Source organism: Balaenoptera physalus (genome assembly GCF_965194825.1).
Source record: "Balaenoptera physalus genome assembly, chromosome: 1".
Classification (NCBI taxonomy): domain Eukaryota; kingdom Metazoa; phylum Chordata; class Mammalia; order Artiodactyla; family Balaenopteridae; genus Balaenoptera; species Balaenoptera physalus.
This window is the reverse complement of record NC_138882.1, coordinates 65,556,635-65,577,856: the sequence shown is the minus strand read 5'-3', so window position 1 is coordinate 65,577,856 and position 21,222 is coordinate 65,556,635. Positions and strand designations below refer to the sequence as shown.

Sequence of the window (21,222 nt, the reverse complement as noted above, 5' to 3'; positions counted from 1 at the left end):
CCCATACAGGATAAACCCTAGGAAAAACACACCAAGACACATATTAATCAAACTAACAAAAATTAAATTCAAAGAAAAAATATTAAAAGCAGAAAGGAAAAACAAAAAATAACATACAAAGGAATCCCCATAAGGTTATCAGCTGATTTTTCAGTGGAAACTCTGCAGGCCAGAAGGGAGTGGCAGGATATACTTAAAGTGATGAAAGAGAAAAACCTGCAACCAAGATTACCCAGCAAGGATCTCATTCAGATTCGATGGAGAAGTCAAAAGCTTTTCAGACAAACAAAAGCTAAGAGAATTCAGCACCACCAAACCAGCTTTACAACAAATGCTAAAGAAAATTCTCTAAGTGGGGAAACACAAGAGAAGAAAAAGACCCACAAAAACAAACCCAAAACAATTAAGAAAATGGTAATAGGAACATCCATATTGATAATAACCTTGAAAGTAAATGGATTAAATGCCCCAACCAAAAGACACAGACTGGCTGAATGGATACAAAAACAAAACCCATATATATGCTGTCTACAAGAGACCCACTTCAGACCTAGGGTCACATACAGACTGAAAGTGAAGAGATGGAAAAAGATATTCCATGCAAATGGAAATCAAAATAAAGCTGGAGTAGCAATACTCGTATCAGATAAAACAGACTTTAAAATAAAGACTGTTACAAGAGTTAAGGAGGGACACTACATAATGATCAAAGGATCAATCCAAGAAGATATAACAATTATAAATGTTTATGCACCCAAAATAGAAGCACCTCAATACATAAGGCAAACGCTAACAGCTATAAAAGAGGAAATCGACAGTAACACAATCATAGTGGGGGACTCTAACACCCCACTTACACCAATGGACAGATCATCCAAAATGAAAATAAATAAGAAAACACAGCTTTAAATGACACGATAGACCAGATAGATCTAACTGATATTTATAGGACATTCCACCCAAAAGTGGCAGAATACACTTTCTTCTCAAGTGTACATGGAACATTCTCCAGGATAGATCACATCTTGGGTCACAAATCAAGCCTCAGAAAATTTAAGAAAATTGAAATCGTATCAAGCATCTTTTCTGACCACAACACTATGAGATTGGAAATCAATTACAGGAAAAAAACTGTAAAAAACACAAATACATGGAGACTAAACAGTGCGCTGCTAAATAACCAAGAGATCAAAGAGGAAATCAAAAAATACCTAGAAACAAATGACAATGAAAACACGATGACCCAAAACCTATGGGATACAGCAAAAGCAGTTCTAAGAGGGAAGTTTATAGCAATTTAATCTCACCTCAAGAAACAAGAAAAATCTCAAATAAACAATCTAACCCTACACTGAAAACAACTAGAGAAAGAAGAACAAAGAAAACCCAAAGTCAGTGGAAGGAAAGAAATCATAAAGATCAGAGCAGAAATAAATGAAATAGAAACAAACAATAACAAAGATCAATAAAACTAAAAGCTGGTTCTTTGAGAAGATAAACAAAACTGATAAACCCTTAGCCAGACTCATCAAGAAAAAAAGAGAGAGGATGCAAATCAATAAAATTAGAAATGAAAAAGGAGAAATCACAACTGACACTGCAGAAATACAAAGGATTATTAGAGACTACTACAAACAACTATATGCCAATAAAATGGACAACCACGAAGAAACAAATTCTTGGAAAGGTAAAATTTTCCAAGACTGAACCAGGAAGAATTAGAAAATATAAACAGACCTATCACAAGAAATGAAATTGAAACTGTAATTAAAAATCTTCCAACAAACAGAAGTCCAGGACCAGATGCTTCACAGGCGAATTCTATCAAACATTTAGAGAAACACTAACACCGATCCTTCTCAAACTCTTTCAAAAAATTGCACAGGGAGAAACACTCCCAAATTCATTCTACGAAGCCACCATCACCCTGATACTAAAACCAGAACAAGCTATCACAAAAAAAGAAAATTACAGACCAATAACACTGATGAACATAGATGCAAAAATTCTCAACAAAATACTAGCAGACAGGATCCAACAACACATTAAAAGGATCATACACTATGACCAAGTGGGATTTATCCCAAGGATGCAAGGATTCTTCAATATATGCAAATCAATCAATGTGATACACCATATTAACAAACTGAAGAATAAAAACCATATGATCATCTCAATAGATGCAGAAAAAGATTTTGACAAAATTCAACACCCATTTATGATAAAAACTCTCCAGAAAGTGGGCATAGGGGGAACCTACCTCAACAAAATAAAGGCCATATATGACAAACCCATAGCAAGCATCATACTCAATGGTGAAAAACTGAAAGCATTTCCACTAGGATCAGGAACAAGACAAGGATGTCCACTCTTGCCACTCTTATTCAACATAGTTTTGGAAGTCCTAGCCATGGCAATCAGAGAAGAAAAAGAAATAAAAGGAATCCAAATTGGAAAAGAAGAAGTAAAACTGTCACTATTTGCTGATGACATGATACTACACATAGAAAATCCTAAAGATGCCACCCGAAAACTACTAGAACTAATCAGTGAATCTGGTGTGGTTGCAGGATACAAAATTAATGCACAGAAATCTCTGGCATTCCTATACACCAACAACGAAAAATCAGAAAGAGAAATTAAGGAAACACTCCCATTTACCATTGCAACAAAAAGAATAAAATATCTAGGAATAAACCTGCCTAAGGAGGCGAAAGACTTGTACTGAGAAAACTATAAAATACTGATGAAAGAAATCAAAGATGACATAAACAGATGGAGAAATATACCATGTTCTTGGATTGGAAGAATCAATATTGTGAAAATGACTATACTGCCCAAAGCAATTTACAGATTCAATGCAATCCCTATCAAACTACCAGTGGCATTTTTTCACAGAATTAGAACAAAAGATCTTACAATTCATATGGAAACACAAAAGACCCCAAATAGCCAAACCAATCTTGAGAAAGAAAAACGGAGTTGGAGGAATCAGGCTCCCCAACTTCAAACTATACCACAAAGCTACAGTAATCAAGACAGTATGGTACTGGCACAAAAACAAATATAGATCAATGGTACAGGATAGAATGCCCAGAGATAAACCCACACACATATGGGCACCTGATTTACGACAAAGGAGGCAAGAACATACAATGGAGAAAAGACAGCCTTTTCAATAAGTGGTGCTGTGAAAACTGGACAGCTACATATAAAAGAATGAAATTAGAACACACCCTAACACCATATACAAAAATAAACTCCAGATGGATTAAAGACTTAAATGTAAGACCAGACACTATAAAACTTTTAGAAGAAAACATAGGAAAAACACTCTTTGACATAAACCACAGCAAGATCTTTTTTGACCCACCTCCTAGAGTAACAGAAATAAATACAAAAATAAACAACTGGGATTTAATTAAACTTAAAAGCTTTTGCACAGCAAAGAAACCATAAACAAGACAAAAAGACAACCCTCAGAATGGGAGAAAATATTTGTAAATGAAACAACAGACAAAGGATTAATCTCCAAACTATACAAACAGCACATGGAGCTCAATATCAAAAAAACAAACAATCCAGTTAAAAAATGGGCAGAAGACCTAAATAGACATTTCACCAAGGAAGACATACAGATGGCCAAGAGGCACATGAAAAGATCCTCAATATCACTAATTATTAGAGAATTGCAAATCAAAACTACAATGAGGTATCACCTCACGCTGGTCAGAATGACCATTATCAAAAAAGCTTTAAACAATAAATGCTGGAAAGGGTGTGGTGAAAAGGGAACCCGCCTACACTGTTGGTAGGAATGTAAATTGATACAAACACTATGGAAAACAGTATGGAGTTTTCTTAAAAAAACTAAAAATAGAATTACCATATGACACAGCAATCCCACTACTGGGCATATACCCTGAGAGAGCCATAATTCAAAAAGAGTCATGTGCCACAATGTTCATTGGAGCTCTATTTACAATAGCCAGGACGTGGAAGCAACCTAAGTGTCCATTGACAGATGAATGGATAAAGAAGATGTGGCACATATATACGATGGAATATTACTCAGCCATAAAAAGAAAAAAATTGAGTTATTTGTAGTGAGGTGGATGGACCTAGAGTCTGTCATACAGAGTGAGGTAAGTCAGAAAGAGAAAAACAAATACTGTATGCTAACGCATATATATGGAATCTAAAAAAAAAAAAAAAAAGTAAGTCAGAAAGAGAAAAACAAATATCGTATATTAACGCATGTATGTGGAACCTAGAAAAATGGTACAGATGAGCCGGTTTGCAGGGCAGAAGTTGAGACACAGATGTAGAGAACGGACATATGGACACCAAGGGGGGAAAACTGTGGTGGGGTGGGGAGGGTGGTGTGCTGAATTGGGTGATTGGGATTGACATGTATACACTGATGTGTATAAAATTGATGCCTAATAAGAACCTGCAGTATAAAAAAACAAACAAACAAAACAACTAATACTAAACTTTCATTGGGTTATTTGTATGGAAATATGTTAATATAAATGTTTCAGACATTACATGAAATTTCTAAAAATCTTATATGTTCTGGTATAATGTTATAAGTCATAATCCTAGTTATTACCTTAAAATGTATATCTCAGAAATAACTAATTTTCTTGTCAACTGCATTATTATGAACTTTCATCAAATCTTTAACTGTGGTCATTTTTAAGTCTTTTGTGATTTACAGACAGTTCTGGGTGTACTCTGATGCTTTTGCAAATATGTTCCTGTAAAAGGGTTTCATCTTTAAGAAATTCATGGAAAAGACTCTGACAAGTACTGGTTTCTGGTAACTGACTGTACTGCTGAACTGAATGAATAAGCATTTTCAGAACTCTAATGAAAAACTGATGAACTCATAAAAGTGCTAACAAAAGATCAAGATAAAAAAAATTAATTACATGGGACTGAGTGAACTGATGAGGATGAGTATAATTTTTGTGACTTTCTGTCTGAATTAAAAAAAAAAAAAATCCCACAAGGACTCAGAGGCAAAGAATATACAAATCAATTTTCACTGCAAAGTAAAGGAGCTGTTACAGTGGAGGATTACTGGACTGAATGTCAATATTATGACATAGTATGAGTGTGTTTCATGTTTGGTAATTGCAATCATTGTTGCTTTTGTTGTGGTCATCCATGTACAATGTCTGGTGTCAGTCTATTTATCTCTTGTAAAAATAAAATATAGTGTGTGTGTGTGTGAAAAAAAAAAAAAACCAGGGCTTAAAAAAAAAAAAAAAAAAGGTACTGATGAACCTAGTTGCAGGGCAGGAATAAAGAGGTAGACATGGAGAATGGACTTGATGACATGGGGTGGGAGGGCAAAGCTGGGGCGACGTGAGAGTAGCATCAATGTATGTACACTACCAAATGTAAAATAGTTGGCTGGTGGGAAGCAGCAGCATAGCACAGGGAGATCGGCTTGGTGCTTTACGGTGACCTAGAGGGGTGGGATAGGGAGGATAGGAGGGAGGCTCAAGATGGAGGGGATATGGGGACATGTGTATGCATATGGCTGATTTGCTTTGTTGTGCAACAGAAACTAACACAGTATTGTGAAGCAATTATACTACAATAAAGATGTATTTAAAAAAAAGAATTAACTTTAACATGTAAGAGTATATGAACGCTCTTGGCACAGTGCCAGACATATAGTAAATGTCAATATGTGCTATTATTATGTTGATCCTGTGTATAGCAACATTGCTAAACTCATTAATACTAATAGTTTATCTGCAGATTCTAATAGTTTTCTTAGATGTCCTGTGTAGACAATCGTATTATCTGCAGATAGGGGAAACATTTTTTTCTTTCCCATCCTTAGGCCTCTTATTTCATTTTCCTTGTTTTATTATATTGGCTAGACTAGCACTAGCTAATAGAACTTTCTGTAATGATGGAAACGTTCTATAGCTGGGTTGTCCAATACAGTAGCCACATATGGCTATTTAGCAGTTGAAATATGGCTAGAGAGACGCAGGAACTGAATTTTTAGTTAAATTTAAATTTGAAAAACCACCCGTGGCTAGTGGCAACCATATGGAACAGCTGAAGGCCAGATCCTCTGTTACAGTGCAGAGTAGTGGTGCTAATAGTGACCATCTTGGCCTTGCACCTGGCTTTCATGGCACTCCTCACATTTCACCAGTAAATATGATATTTGCTGTACACTTGGAAAGATACCCTTTATTCCTAGTTTGCTGAAAGTTTTACCGTGAGTTATCACTGAATGTATAAATGCATTTCTTCATCTATTCAGGGGATTGTGTGGTTTTTCTCCTTTACTTTTACGGTGTGGTAAATTACACTGATAGATTTTTATCTGATGTTAAACCACTCTTGAATTCCTGAGATAAATCATCCTTGATTGTGATGCATTTTTAATATACTGCTGTATTTGATAATATTTTGTGTAGGATTTTTGCATCTCTGGTCATAAACAATAGTAATCTAAACCTTTTGAGTACTGTCTTTGGGTATAAGCATTGCATCATGACATGAGTTGGGAGTCTTCCCACTTTTTCTATTCTCTGATACAATGTTTAAAAAGGAAAGCGAGGCTTCTCTGTTCTTTGAAAGTTTGAGAAAATTCCTCCTAAAACTATCTGAGCCTGTTTTGGTGGAGAAGAGGACAGTTTTTTTTAAATTTCAAATTAAATCCATGGTTATTGGGGATTATTCCATGGCTATTTTTTCTTGAGCTATTTTTGTTAAGTGATGTGTTTTTCTGTGTACTTTTCCAAAGCGGCTCAGCGTTGACCCGTGCTTATCTTGCTGGGAGAGGGGGGGATCCTGTAGGTGGATGGGTACCCCCATGATTAACACCGCCACCCTTCTTTGCGTATCTGTAGACACAAGATACATTGTTACTATTTTCCTGACGCCTTAAAGAATGGCCCCCACATCTGGCCTAATTTGCAGCGACTTTATTCCAAAGAAAACTCAGGAAGGTCACGTGATGAAGGAAAGGCCGGATTCCTAATATTGCGTCCCAGCTTTTCCACCACTTCTTGGTAAAGAGGCAGTTTCGATTGTTGGATTTGCAAATCCAGTTGGGTGCCGGTCTCCTGCGGGCAGCCTGAGCTACCCTCCGCCTGGGAAGTCGACGTCGAGCCCCACCAAAGTGTACCCCGCCAAGGCCGCTCTAGAGCAGCCCCAAATAATTTCTGCGCCTAAAACGTGGATCCCCCATCCCGGGGCCGGTCGCGGTCCTGTCTCTCCCCGAGAAGGCCTAACAGTGGTGGCGCGCGGGCCCATGGACAGAAAGCGACATCGAGCAGGTTTCCGGAGCAGAGAGCGATGTGCCGCCTTTCGCGCGGGCAAGCACACCTGCTGGTTTCGGTCCTGGCAGCCTCCGCCTATGTTGAATCTCTCGGGCGGTGACCAGATGCGTCCTGCGCTCGCACAAGTTCAAGAACCCACCTGCGCAGGCGGCCCTTGTACAGCGGGAAGGACCTTCCGTGCTGTCGCCCAACTCCCGAGCGCGCCTGGAGAGAGCCCGGGGTCCGGGCGCCCGGCGCACGCCCCTTAGATTTCAGATCCCGCCTGCGGCAGGAAACAGGGGTGGGTGAGGCGGCTAGGTGGGTTTGGGAGGAGGAACCTTTATGCGAGGCAGTGCAGTGCCGTCACAGCACCACAGCAACTGTCTCTGAGAAGCAAAGAGATTTCAGAGCTGGTCCCCACCGCGACCGAGCGGTCCCCGCAGCAGCGCCAGCCGCCTTCCCGAGACGAAGAGACAGCCCCGGGAGCCCTACACCACCTGGCCCGGCTGATGTCTGCTCCACCGCCACCAGGGGGTGATGCGCCCTCATCCTTCCTCCAGGACGCTGCGGTTGACAGCGAGGACCGTGGGTCTCAGGCAACCCAGCCGGGAGTCTCAGCTCGGGATGCTACGGTTGGCCATTGGCGGGGCTCAGGTTGTCACCTAACCTGTGCGCATTCCTCCTGCAGATTAGAAGGAGGCCCTGGGAAGTCCTGGCATTCGGATTCACACATCCTGGCGGTCCAAAGGTGGGAGTTCTCAGGCCCTCCAAGAACGTTGGAGATCAACGTCCTCTGGTGTGTTCAGGCTTAACTGGTGGGCAGTGACTGTGGCATTAGGCCACCAGAAGGTTCCTGGCAGCGATGGGCTCAAAATCATTGCCAGATTCCGGACCAGGTTGTCATGTACAGGAAGAAATCGTTGAATTTCCGCATTTGGGAACAATCTGAGAGCTGAGGACAAAACGGGCCTTACAGCAGTGGTGAAGGCAGGGGCATACAGGGACCCCACAGAGGTTACCCAACCCTGAGAGCTTGAGCCCAGAAGAAGAGAGAGCAGAGAGTCCACTGTGAGATGGCTTCCTCATCAGGTCCTAGTCAATAATGATAGCTGCCCTTGAATGACTGCCTACTGGGAGCCAGCTGGAGCTGCTACATTACCTCCTTTAGTCCACACCGTAACCCAGTGAGGTTTGAGCTCCTGCTATCCCCGGGCCATGGCTGAGGAAACCGAAGCTCAGGAAAGTTAGGTTGCCCTAGGTTACACAGTAAGTGGCAGAGTTAAGACTGAAACCCAGGTCTGACTGACACCAAATCCGTGTGTTCTCCCCTTTGCCATAATAACCATAAAAATCAAAGTTAACTCCACTGAGCATTGAATATCTGCTAAACAGTGTGTGAAATGTTTTTGTAATGCTTTATTTCATCCTCACAACAACCCCATTATTATCACAGTACCTTATACAGGTATCCCTTCCTTTTTGACAGTTTGCTTTACACTTCTTGGCTTTTACAGAAGACCTGCATTAGTACCTGTTTTCACTAACTGAAAGAAATTGGAAGAGCGATTTCGCCTTTACCCAAAAAGCAACAATCAAGTTCAACAGGAGCCCTTATAGAGGCAACACACTCCCTAATCCGGGAGAGTAGCACCACCAAACTCCTCCCCTGGGAACTACACTCAGCATCTCAGCATCAAGCCTCCAAGCTTTGAACTGTGTCTGTGAGCATCTGTGCTTTATCTTGATTTGTTTTGTGCTCTGTTAGCAAGATGTGTCCTAAGGTAATTGCTTTTCCCCTTTACAACATTTCAGCTTACAAAAGGTTTCATAGGAATGCTCTACGTTCAGATAGTGGGGGAAACTTGTATTTATATAGTACCTTATTATTACTGTAGTACTCTGTTTAATCCTCATCAAAACCCTACGAAGTAGGTACTATTATTATCACTCTCATTTTACAGGGAGGTAAACTAAATCATAGAGGGCTAAGAAACTTGCCCACAGTTACACAGCTAATAACTGGTAAAGCTGGATTTGAGCCCAGGCAGTCCCACTCTAGAGCTCATCACTAGCTACCGTATATTATTGTTCACACTATTATAGGTGCTCCATCCCACCTATTCTCAAGGATTTCATCTGAGACAAGCTGAGAAAGTGTGAAAACTCATTGTTGCCCTCAAACCAGTGTGGCTGATGCCATCCCTTCAACCATCTGTGTTATATATTATACTACAACTCCATGCAACCCCACAATTCCTGTGCACTGTGGTGGTGGAGCTCAGGCAGGCCCCATGTCCACATTATAAGAGACCCTCTACAGAATACACTGGCCTCTCATCAGGTGCATATCAGCTAGGTTAAGAGATTTAGGCAGAATAATCTCTTTCCTTCCTTCCTTCCTTCCTTCCTTCCTTCCTTCCTTCCTTCCTTCCTTCCTTCCCCCCTCCCTCCCTCCCTCTCTCTCTCTTTCTCTCTTTCTTTCTTTCTTTCTCTTTCTTTTCTTTCTTTTCTTTCTTTCTTTCTTTCTTTCTTTCTTTCTTTCTTTCTTTCTTTCTTTCTTTCTTTCTTTGTTTTTCCACAAATGTCTGATGCCTGGGTTTATTGCCTCCCCCAGTTACCAAGCGTATTGAAGAGTCCAAACCTAGAAAGTAATATCTGAATGGTTGACCCAAGTTCAAGAAGATGAGGCACATCCCACCCAGTCTTCTTCCATATAGAAGTAAGACTACTGCCACTTTGCTGCGTTGTTTGAAATGGATTTTGCAGGATTGTATCTGTATGGTAGATCCTGTTCCAGTTGGCTTTACTCTTACTGTTTCCCAGTAGGGTTCTGAAGGTTTAGGACTTAAAAAGGAAAGAAAGAAGAAAGAAAGAAAGCAAGCAAGCAAGCAAGCAAGAAAGAAAGAAAGAAAGAAAGGAAGGAAGGAAGGAAGGAAGAGAGGGAGGGAGGGAGGGAGGGAAGGAAGGAAGGAAGGAAGGAAAGAAAGAAAGAAAGAGAGAGAAAGGAAGGAAGGAAGAAAGAAAGGAAAAAAGGAAGGAAGGGAAGAGAGAGAGAGATAAAGAAAAGAAAAGGAGAGTAGATTTTTAAAAATGCCAGAAGTGTACCTTTTGCTACTTCATCATTATGCTCTGTTGGGAACCTATGACTAAATCTGTGTGTGAAGAGGGTTATAGCCTGTGTAAACCAGATTCATGAATTGTCTGCTTCCATGGCAGTGACTTTAACCTGAGGAATGCCTGTCTAATACCAAATGAACAGTACCTGGAGGTCACTTTTTTACTCACTATGATGGACTGCTGAGTAACCTCACACCCCACAGTACCTATTGTATTGCTGGGAGGCTGGGATGGCAGGTTTTTGTTGTATGCCAATAACGAGTGCCTCAGCCTTTTCTGCTATGTGTCAGTGGAAAGAGGACACTGTCTGAGTGTGTTCGAATGCCCAGCAGAGCCAGCTTCTGATCAGATAATAATGTTAATAGTTTTCCCCCTAAATGTTAATAAGTGATTCACAGTGCAGGGCACCAACAGCACCAGCCAGGGTAGAGGCCTGTGAGCTGGGAACCCCAAACATTCCTGGTGAACCTGAATGTTGACCTGACTGAATTAAAGGTGTCAAGTTCCAAGATGTTTGCTAAGCTCACATCAGAAATCGATTTTACAGGATCACTTTATGAAAAGAAATAGGGACATGTTGAGGGCATTCCAGAATGGAGGCAAACGAGCCTCTGTCACATAGAGGAGGTTGAGCCTGGACCTTGGCTCCAAAAACCAAGTCTCATCTGGTAACCAGGTTTAAACTTCCCTTTGGTTATCCTAGAGCTTTAGGAAAATTCACACCCACCAAAGCAGCTCCCGTCCTGCCCCACCTGGTGGGCTGCCTCAGCCAGCACAGGTGTCCCTCCAAAGAGGCTCCCACTCCAGGGGGCCAGCCCTGCCCACCAGCTCACCCACAGCAATCACAGCCCAACCACAACAAGAGAGCACATGAAGCCCACACAGGGGATACCACTGGAGCACCTGACTCTGGCGACCAGAAAGGTTGTGCCACTGAGCCCCACAGGACACCTTCTACATAGGACCACTCTTTCAAGATCAGGAGACAGAGCCGATATACGTAATAAATAGAAACAAACACATAGAGTTAGGCAAAATGAGGAGACAAAGGAATACCTTCCAAACAAAAGAACAAGACGAAACCTCAGAAAAAGAATAGCTAAATGAAAAAGACATAAGCAATTTACCAGATAAAGAGTTCAAAGTAATAGTCATAAAGATGTTCACTAAACTTGGGAGAAGAAGAAGTGAGAACTTCAACAAAGAGGTAGAAAATATAAAAAAGAGACAATTAGAACTGAAGAATACAATAACTGAAATGATAAATATGCTAGAGAATCAACAGCATATAAGAAGATGCAGAAGAATGGATGGGTGATCTGGAAGACTGGGTAGTGGAAATCACCCAATCAGAACCACACAAAGAGCAAAGAATTTTTTTAAAATGAGGACAGTTTAAGGGACCTCTAGGATGACATCAAGTGTACTAACATTCACATTGTGGGAGTCCCAGAAGAAGAAGAGAGAGGGAAAGGGACAGAAAACCTAGCTGAAGAAATAATGGCTGAAAACTTCCCTAACCTGGTGAAGGAAACAAATATCCAGGTCCAGGAAGCACAGAATCCTAAACAAGCTGAACACAAAGAGACCCACACCAAGACACATTATAGTTAAAATGTCAGAAGTTAAAGATAAGAGACTCTTAAAAGGATGAGGGAATTCCCTGGTGGCCTAGTGGTTGGGATTCAGGGTTTTCACTGCTGTGGTCCAGGTTCAATCCCTGGTCAGGGAACCGAGATCCTGCTAGCCTTGTGGCACAGCCAAAAGTAAATAAATAAATAAATAAATAAATAAATAAATAAATAAATAAATAAATAAAAACAGCATGAGAAAAACAACCAGTTACATACAAGGGAACCCTCGTAACATTCTCAGCTGATTTTTCAGCAGAAACTTTACAGGCTTGAAGAGACTAGCACAATGTATTCAAAGTGCTGAAAGGGAAAAATAAAAATTACAGCTGAGAATACTCTACTCTGCAAGGTTATCATTCAGAACTGAATGATAGACAGAGTTTCCCAGACAATCAGCAGTTAACGGAGTTTATCACCTCTAAACCAGCCCTACAAGAAATCATTAAAGGGACTTCTTTAAATGGAAAGAAAAGGCCATAAGTAGAAACAAGAAAATTATGAAAGAAAAAAATATCACTGGTAAAGGCAAACATATAGTGAATCAACCACCTATAAAGCTAGTATGAAGATTAAAAGACAAAAGTAGTAAAATCACTTATATCTAAGTGATACACAAAAAAATGTAAAATATGATGTCAAAACTTAAAATGTGATGGGGGAGTAAAAATTTAGTGCTTTTAGAATGTGCTTGAACTTAAGCAACCGTCAACTTAAAATAAACTATGTACATAGGTTGTTATATGTGGGTCTCATGGTAACCACAAACCAAAATTCTATAATAGATACACAAAAAATAAAGAGAAAGGAATACAAACATAATACTAAAGAAAGTCATCAAATCAGAAAAGAAGCGAGGAAGAGAAAGAGAAGAAGAAACAGAGAACAACAAAAACAATCAGAAAACAATTAACAAAATGACAATAAGTACATACTTATCAATAATTATCTTAAATGTAAATGGACTAAGTGCTTCAATCAAAAGACATAAGGTAGCTGAATGAATACAAAAACTATATATATATATATATATATATATATATATATATATATATATATATACTGTTTCAAGAGACTCACTTCAGATCTAAAGATACGTACAGTCTGAAAGTGAAGGGATGGAAAAAGATACTCCATACAAACGGAAATAAAAAGAAAGCTGGGGTAGCAATACCTTATCAGATAAATGCAACGCTATGTTCATTGCAGCACTTTTACATTGGCCAAGATATGGAAGTAACTTGTGTCTGTTGATAGATGAATAAAGAAGATGTGGTATGCATACATATATATATATATATATATACTTGTATATATATATGTGTGTGTATATATGTATATATATATATGCGTGTGTGTGTATATATATGTGTGTGTGTGTATATATACACACACACACACACACACACACAATGGATATAACTCAAGCCATAAAAAAAGAATGAAGTCTTGTCATTTGTAATAACATGGATGGACCTAGAGGGTATTATGCTAAGTACAATAAAATAAGTCAGACAGAGAAAGACAAATACTGTATGATTTCATTTATATGTGGAATCTAAAAAACAAAACTAACAAAGCAGAAACAGACTCATAGATACAGAGAACAAACTGGTGGTTATTAGAGGCGAGAGGGGTGAGGGATTGGGAGAAATAGGGGAAGGGGATTAAGAGGTACAAACTTCCAGTTATAAAATAAGTCATGGGATGTAATGTACAGCATGGGGAATATTGTCAATAATTTTGTTATAACTTTGTATGGTGACAGATGGTTACTAGACTTATCATGGTGATCAATTTGTAATATATAGATAAATGTCAAATCACTATGCTGTGCACTTGAAACTAGTATAATATTGTATGTCAACTATACTTCAGTTTTAAGAAATTAAAAAGAAAACTCACACCCAAAGTGCAAACCTGGTTTGAGCTGTGCTGTGGGGATCAGGGAAGCATCTAAGGGACTAGTAAAAGAGGAGCAATAACCTCTTTTAGGCTGACGTAGTGGCTGGGCACTTCAGGAAGGGGTCAGCTGTGGCATGAGCAGTGACCACAGGCAGAGCAAGAAACAACGTCCTGCCAGGTAGGGGCAGAAATACAGTGGTGTCACAGACTGACTTGGACCCTATATGAAGCCCTCTGACCCCAAGACTGCCCAAGGTCCCAGTTTCCCTGATAGTGAGGCTGGAGGTTCTGTGTGAAAGGATGGGCAGGACAGGCAAAAGGCATTATTATTTGGACATGATGATAAATTTGACCTCACCTTTACTGATGAGCAGGTGAAGCCTATCACATATTGGCTATAATCAAATAGCTCAAGGGTATAGCTCAAGCCCTGGTCGAATAGTCCATTCAAACTAAGCCTCACTCCCAACCACATGTAAGTTCTCTTTGGCTTTAAGTGTTGGACAGAAGTCTTTATGTTGTTGCAGAGAAGAACGTGTGTCTGAGCAATCTCTCCTACCACCAAGCAGCCTGGTGATCAGAGGTCCAGCATGCCAGGTCACTTTATATGTAATGCATGTCGTATTGGATAGCAACTTCTTTGAATAAAAGGCTCTTCTCTGGCTGGTGCATTCATGAGTAGCAATGATCAAATAAACTTGTGTTTTGTCTTAGTCTATGTTGTCTTTGAAAAATTATATCTCTAGCCTCCCTGAAACAGAGCAGTGGGGAAAGCGAGGCAATAACCTCAACTGAGCAAGAAACAGTGTCATTTTGAAACATCTGTAAATACCTGTTCTACCTTTTTCAAAACCCTCACCAACAGAGTCACAGTATCCCTCTAGTCATAATTTCAAGCACCATGTCTCCATAGTGATGATTCAGGCTCCTGTTGCCATGGTGATCGTTCTATGAGCTGAAATACTTCCATCAATCCTTTCCCTCCTTCCCATTACCATTGTCAAACTTTCAATCTAGGCCCTTATTATGTCTTCAGGACCTAGCACCGGGCCTGACAAATAATAGGTGGTCAGTGTATTGAATGAACGTGTCTGACCAAGACTATTAAAATAGTTCTTACCTGGGCTTTCTGTCTCCAGGCCTTATCCTCTGGGTTATTATGCTTTACCTTCTTTCATTTTTTCCTTTACTGCAATTTTTAAATTACTGAATCAAATACATGCTCAGTTTAGAAAACTCAAATGGTGTAGATGTCTACAAAGTTAGTCCTCTCTTCACCAGAATAAATTCTGGCTGCATCAATGATTTAAACATAAAAAAATTAAAGTTCTAGAAGAATTTATAATTTGTGATAAGGAAGGCCATTTTAAGTAAGAACAAAATCCAAAAGCCATTAAGAAACAGAATTAATGTATTTGACCATATAAACAATTTAAAAAGCTGCATGGAAGAAAATGCCATAAACCAAACCAAAAGGCTAATGGCAAACTGGGAAAATGTATTTACAAAGCAAATGGTAAAAAGTTAAACTTCCTCAATTTTCAAAGAGTTTATGTGTCAGTATGAAAAAAAAATACTAACCCAGGAGAAAAATGTTCAGAAGAAACTAGTGTTAATAGAAAAAGGCACACAACCATCGAGAAAACAAATGACAAGATGTAAAACCTCACTCATAATGAAATAAATGCAAATAATCAAAACTACAGTGACAAAAAGATAAGATTTTTTTTTACTTATCTGATTGGAAAATAGAGATATTTGATGACATCTAGTACTGCAAGCCTGAGGGGAAAATGAGCAGTCTCATAAATCATTGGTGGAAATGTACATTGGTGCATTCTTTCTGACAATATCTGTCAGAATTTAAAATGTCCATCTCCTTTCACTAGTAATCCCTCTGCCAGAAATTTACCCAATACATATAGTTGCAAATGTTTAGCAAAATGTATGTACAAGAATGTTTATTGCTACATTGTTTTGCAATAGCAAAAGGCTAGAAACATCCAGCATTCAAAAGAAGGGGACATGTTAACTAAATTACTGTAAATCCATAAGATGGAATAAGGATGCCTCTGTGAAAAGACTAAGGTAGTTCTGTGTCATCAAAAGCAAAAGAACAAGTAGCAGTACAATGTGTAACATTTTTATTAGAACCAATAAATAGATGCTTATATTATGTGACTATATGTATTAAAACATTTTTCTGGAATGAGTTACAGGAAACTATTACCCGTGGGATGGGAGCTGGTGTTAAGGGAAGGAAAGAAGCTCTCACCTTCATTTTGTATCTTTTACTCATTAAATTTTTCATCTTATACATGTTGAATATATGACATTTAAAAAACTGTCAGCCGCAGTTTCCTTTTCTCTACTTCTCCCAAATGCAGTGCCCAGAGATACTTCTAGGGTTATTTCTATATGTATATAATAAAGATGCAAATATGCACCTTTGCATATGCACAACTATAATTTTTGTTATTACAAAAATGGTATTATATAGAGTTCTACAATTTGCTTTTCTTATTTTATATACCATTCACATCTCTCCATGTAAAGACATACTGCATAAAATTTCACAGTAAGAATATACTATAACTTATTTACCCATTCTTCTATTAGGTTCCTCCCAATTTTTTGCCTTTACAATCAATTCTACGATGACCATCATTTTGCATAATTATTTGTGTACATGTGTATTTCTGTAGGATCAGTTCCCCAAAGAGGAATTCTAGGTAATAATATAGATGACAGGAACACAGGAGGTCAAGCCAAACTATGCAAGTGATTTAAAGCCTGTGCTCCCATCACATCTTTTAACTTTCCATTGGACAAAGGCAAGTCACATGGCTAACCCTGTCAATAAGGTGGGAGAATTACACTCTGCCCATCATTCAGCCATGGCAAGGATAGAGGAGGAAGGAAGACTTTTAGATATATGTACAATCTGGCTTTGTCTGACGAATAAATAGAAAGGATGTCTGTATTTTTGGTTTTGTCTTTTTCTTCCAGGATATTCATTTCTTTAGCAGATGCTATTCAATGCCCCACGTATAACACCCTTAATATTTACCTCTACAAGACAAAGCTGCTTACTGCAAGTATCCACAACTCTGAGGACTTGTCTTCAGCCCAGCAAGGAGGACAAGCAGGAAACACTGGAAAGTTAATGCCCTGGAAGCAGCTCAACCAAAGATGGGAAGGGAATTGAGGGGTAAATATTCTAGATTCCTCGTGTCTCAATCAGGATGATGCAGGCATTCCTACACAATCATCCGTAATCTCCCATCAGGACTGAGTGCCAGTGGCAGGAGATGGTAACTGTCCTGAGAATGAACTCTTTTTGGCTTCCTTCCTCTCCCTGACTCACTTCCCACTTCCCTGCCAGTGTTTTCCTAGGACCACCTCTCCAACAAAGCACGTGTTCTCAAATCCTTGTTTGGGGAACCAAAACTGAGACTGCTCTACCCCAAATGTTCACAAATTAACCTCTTGTGGTTTGAAAGTTGAGTGTAAAAATACCTAGAACCTGTTTATGGAGGCTCTAATTTAGTAGATCAAGGGGAAGGCACCAAAGCAATACTTTTTAAAAACATCCCAATATACTTGACCTAAATGTCCTTTTGGAGATGACATTAATTTCAGGCAAGTCCTTAACTTAAACTTTTTATAACTTCTTTTTTTCATGCTGCACTATAACAATGAACTCTGAAAAAAGACTTGGAAAAAAATGAACCAAATATAAGATGGTTGTTCTTTAGAGAAAAACATAAAATTCACCCTTTACCTTCCGGCCTAGCTTGCATCCTTATGAATTCTGTGCAAGTTCACTTTTACTTCTTGCCAGTTATTTTCCAGGAATACAAATCTTATTCCCACATTTTTTTTTTTTGGACTAGAAGGATATCCACTAACTCTATCCCTTATAATAGGGTCTCTGAGTCCAGCCAATAATGAGAAGTCATTACCACTCCTAGAGTGAAAGGGACAAGGAGAAGACATAGTGTGACCAAGGAGAATCAGAACATCTCTCCTCCATAAGCCTCTGCTTTTACCTGGGGCATGACATCAGGGCAGGTGTAGGGGGTTAAACTGTAGCTCCCAAAAGATATTTCCAAGTCCTAATCCTTTGTACCTAAAAACGTGACCTTATTTGGAAATAGGGTCTTTCAAGGATCTCAAATGTTTTCAAGTATCTCAAATATTTTCAAGGATCTCACGATGAGATCATTCTGGATTTAGGATGGACACCAGTGACTGGTGTCCTAATAAGAGATAAGAGAGGGAGATTTGAAACCCAGAAATACACAGAGGAAAGAGCCATGTGAAAATGGAGGCAGAGACATTTGCAGCGACATGGATGGACCTGGAGATTATCCTACTAAGTGAAGTCAGTCAGACAGAGAAAGACAAATAACATATGATATCACTCATATGCAGAATCTAAAAAAATTACACAAGTGGACTTATTTACAAAATAGAAACAGACTCACAGACTTAGAGAATGAACTGATGGTTACCGGGGGGAAGGGTGGGAGGGAGACATAGTTTGGGAGTTTAAGATTGACGTGTACACCTACTGTATTTAAAATAGATAACCAACAAGGACCTACTGTATAGCACAGGGAACTCTGCTCACTATTCTGTAATAACCTAAATGGGAAAAGAATCTGAAAAAGAATAGATACATGTATATGTAAAACTGAATCACTTAGCTGTACACCTGAAACTAACACAACATTGTTTTTTGTTTTTTGTTTTTTAATTTTTTTTTAACTCCACCACCCATCCAGTTACTTTTATTTATTTATTTATTTATGGCTGTGTTGGGTCTTCATTTCTGTGTGAGGGCTTTCTCTAGTTGTGGCAAGCGGGGGCCACTCTTCATCGCGGTGCGTGGACCTCTCACTATCGCGGCCTCTCTTGTTGCGGAGCACAGGCTCCAGATGCGCAGGCTCAGTAGTTGTGGCTCACGGGCCCAGCTGCTCCGCGCCATATGGTATCTTCCCAGACCAGGGCTCGAACCCGTGTCCCCTGCATTGGCAGGCAGATTCTCAACCACTGCGCCACCAGGGAAGCCCCTAACACAACATTGTTAATCAGCTCTGTTCCAATATAAAATTTAAAAAAAGAAAAGAAAAGAAAATGGAGGCAGAGATTGGATTGATGTTTCTACAGGCCAAGGAATGCCGAGGATCACCAGCAGCCACCAGAAGCCAGGAGAAAAGCATGAAACACATTCTCCCCAAGAGCCTCAGAAAGAACTAACCCTGTTGACACCTTAATTGCAGACATCTGTCCTCCAGAGCTGTGAGAGGGAATAAATTTCTAATGTTTTAAGCCACACAGTTTGTGGTAATTTGTTTTGAGAACCTTAGGAAACTAATATATCAGAGAAGAAATGGGGAAGAAATACCCTGGTCTCCTCCTTCTCCTGCTCTCTGATCTTGGCCAGTGCTTTGCACTGGTCAAACTCAAATGGCAAGGGAGCCACAGAAGACACAGTCTGCAGAAAAGGGCATAAAGAGTCCTTTAATCTAGGGTGGGGTGTGGGTGAGGGCAAACTGAGAATATGCGCACCATACATGAAATGAAGATTATTATCAACAAGTTGACAAATGGAAATATAGCAAGGATAGCTGGTAAATTGCTTCAGAGAAGACATAGACCATGAAGGCTAGAAGTACTTCCTTTTTTGTTGGGCTGTACTAAATCACTAAGGTAAAAGAGAGCTTTGGGCTCATCCAACCCAAGGGTGTGCCTGTTCTATGCTCAAAGAACCAGGCTCACAGATGTGTCCACCTTCACACAGTCAGTAAGTGAAAGAGTTGGGCCTGAAACTAGGTCAGCCAGATCCTAGTCAGTTTCCCATTTTCTGGTGTAATATTTTCCTCATCTAGAGAGTTTTCTTTCAGTTAAGAAGGCCAGCCTGGTGCTTTAACTTTCTCTGTTTTTGAGATATTTTCAGAAATAGCAGCTTTTTGTTCAGATGGCCTCTCAAGCAGAGCTCAACACAGTACCGCCAGAAGCAGTTGCCCCCTTTTCTCAGGAGAGAATGTTGCTGATTCAGAGGGTGCTTTCCCAGAGGGCTGTGTTGTGAGGTGTCCAGAGGTACGGCTTCAGTCAAGCGTGTTTTAGGGCAGCTCCGTAGCTGCCCACACTCTCTGATTCATTGCACACGTGCATTAAGCATCTAATAGATACCAGGCAATGGGGATGCAACACTGAATCAAACACAGTTCCTGCCCTCAAGGGTCTTGCAGTCTAGAGAGGAGATGAGCAAGTAAAGGCATGGGGTGGGGGTGGTCCATGGCGTGAGTACCTACCTCACCCAGCATGAGATTCAGGAAGGCTTCTGAGCCTTGAAGAGCGTAGAAGGCTGCTTTTTCCTCAAGCACCATAGACGCTCATGGACAGAATTTTCCTCATTCTACAGTGTTTGTTTGTTTGTTTATCAAACTTTATTTTTAGAGCAGTTTTAGGTTCACAGCAAAGCTGGGCAGAAAGTACAGAGTTCTCACATAGCCCTTGTCCCCATACGTACACAACCTACTCCACTATCAACATCCAGCCTTAGAGTGGTACATTAGTTACAATCCAAGAACCTACACTGACTCGTTCCTATCACTCAAAGTTCATAGTTTACATTAGGGTTCACTCTTGGTGTACAGTCTATGGGTTTTGACCAATGCATAAGGACATGCTTCCATCATTATAGTATCATACAGAATAAACATCCTCCATGCTCTGCCCATTCACTCCTCCCTCACTCCTCCCTATGCCCCAGCCCCTGGCAACCACTGATCTCTTTACTGTCTCTACAGTTTTGCCTTTTCCAGAATGTTATGTGTTTGGGATCATGCAGTATGTAGCCTTTTCAGATTGGCTTCTTTCACTTAGCAATATGCATTTAATATCCCTACATGTCTTTTCATGGCTTGATGGCTCATTTCTTGTTAGTGCTGAATAATATCCCATTGTGTGGATAGGCCACAGTTTATTTATCCATTCACCTACTGAACAGCATCCTGGTTGTCTCAAGGTTTTGGCAATTAAGAATAAAATTGCAACAAGTATCCGTGTGCAGATTTTTGTGTGCGCATAAGTTTTAAACTCCTTTGGATAAATACCAAGGAGTGTGATTACTGGAACGTATGGTCAGACTGTTTAGTTTTATAAGAAACTACCAAACTTCAAAATCAGCTACCCTATGGTATATTTTTTTAAATGACTTAATCTTTTTTTTTTAAATTTTTTTAAACATCTTTATT

General features: G+C 39.7%; 1 long non-coding RNA gene across 1 annotated transcript in view; it reads left to right on the top strand.

The window, feature by feature from the left end:
- The window catches only part of LOC309649572, a 284,234-nt gene extending 279,149 nt beyond the window's left edge, over positions 1–5,085 (top strand). The window contains exon 2 of the long non-coding RNA XR_014257206.1: positions 4,920–5,085. This is a non-coding gene — a long non-coding RNA (uncharacterized lncRNA). The remainder of the gene's footprint in view (positions 1–4,919) is intronic.
- Positions 5,086–21,222: the final 16,137 nt, after the last annotated feature.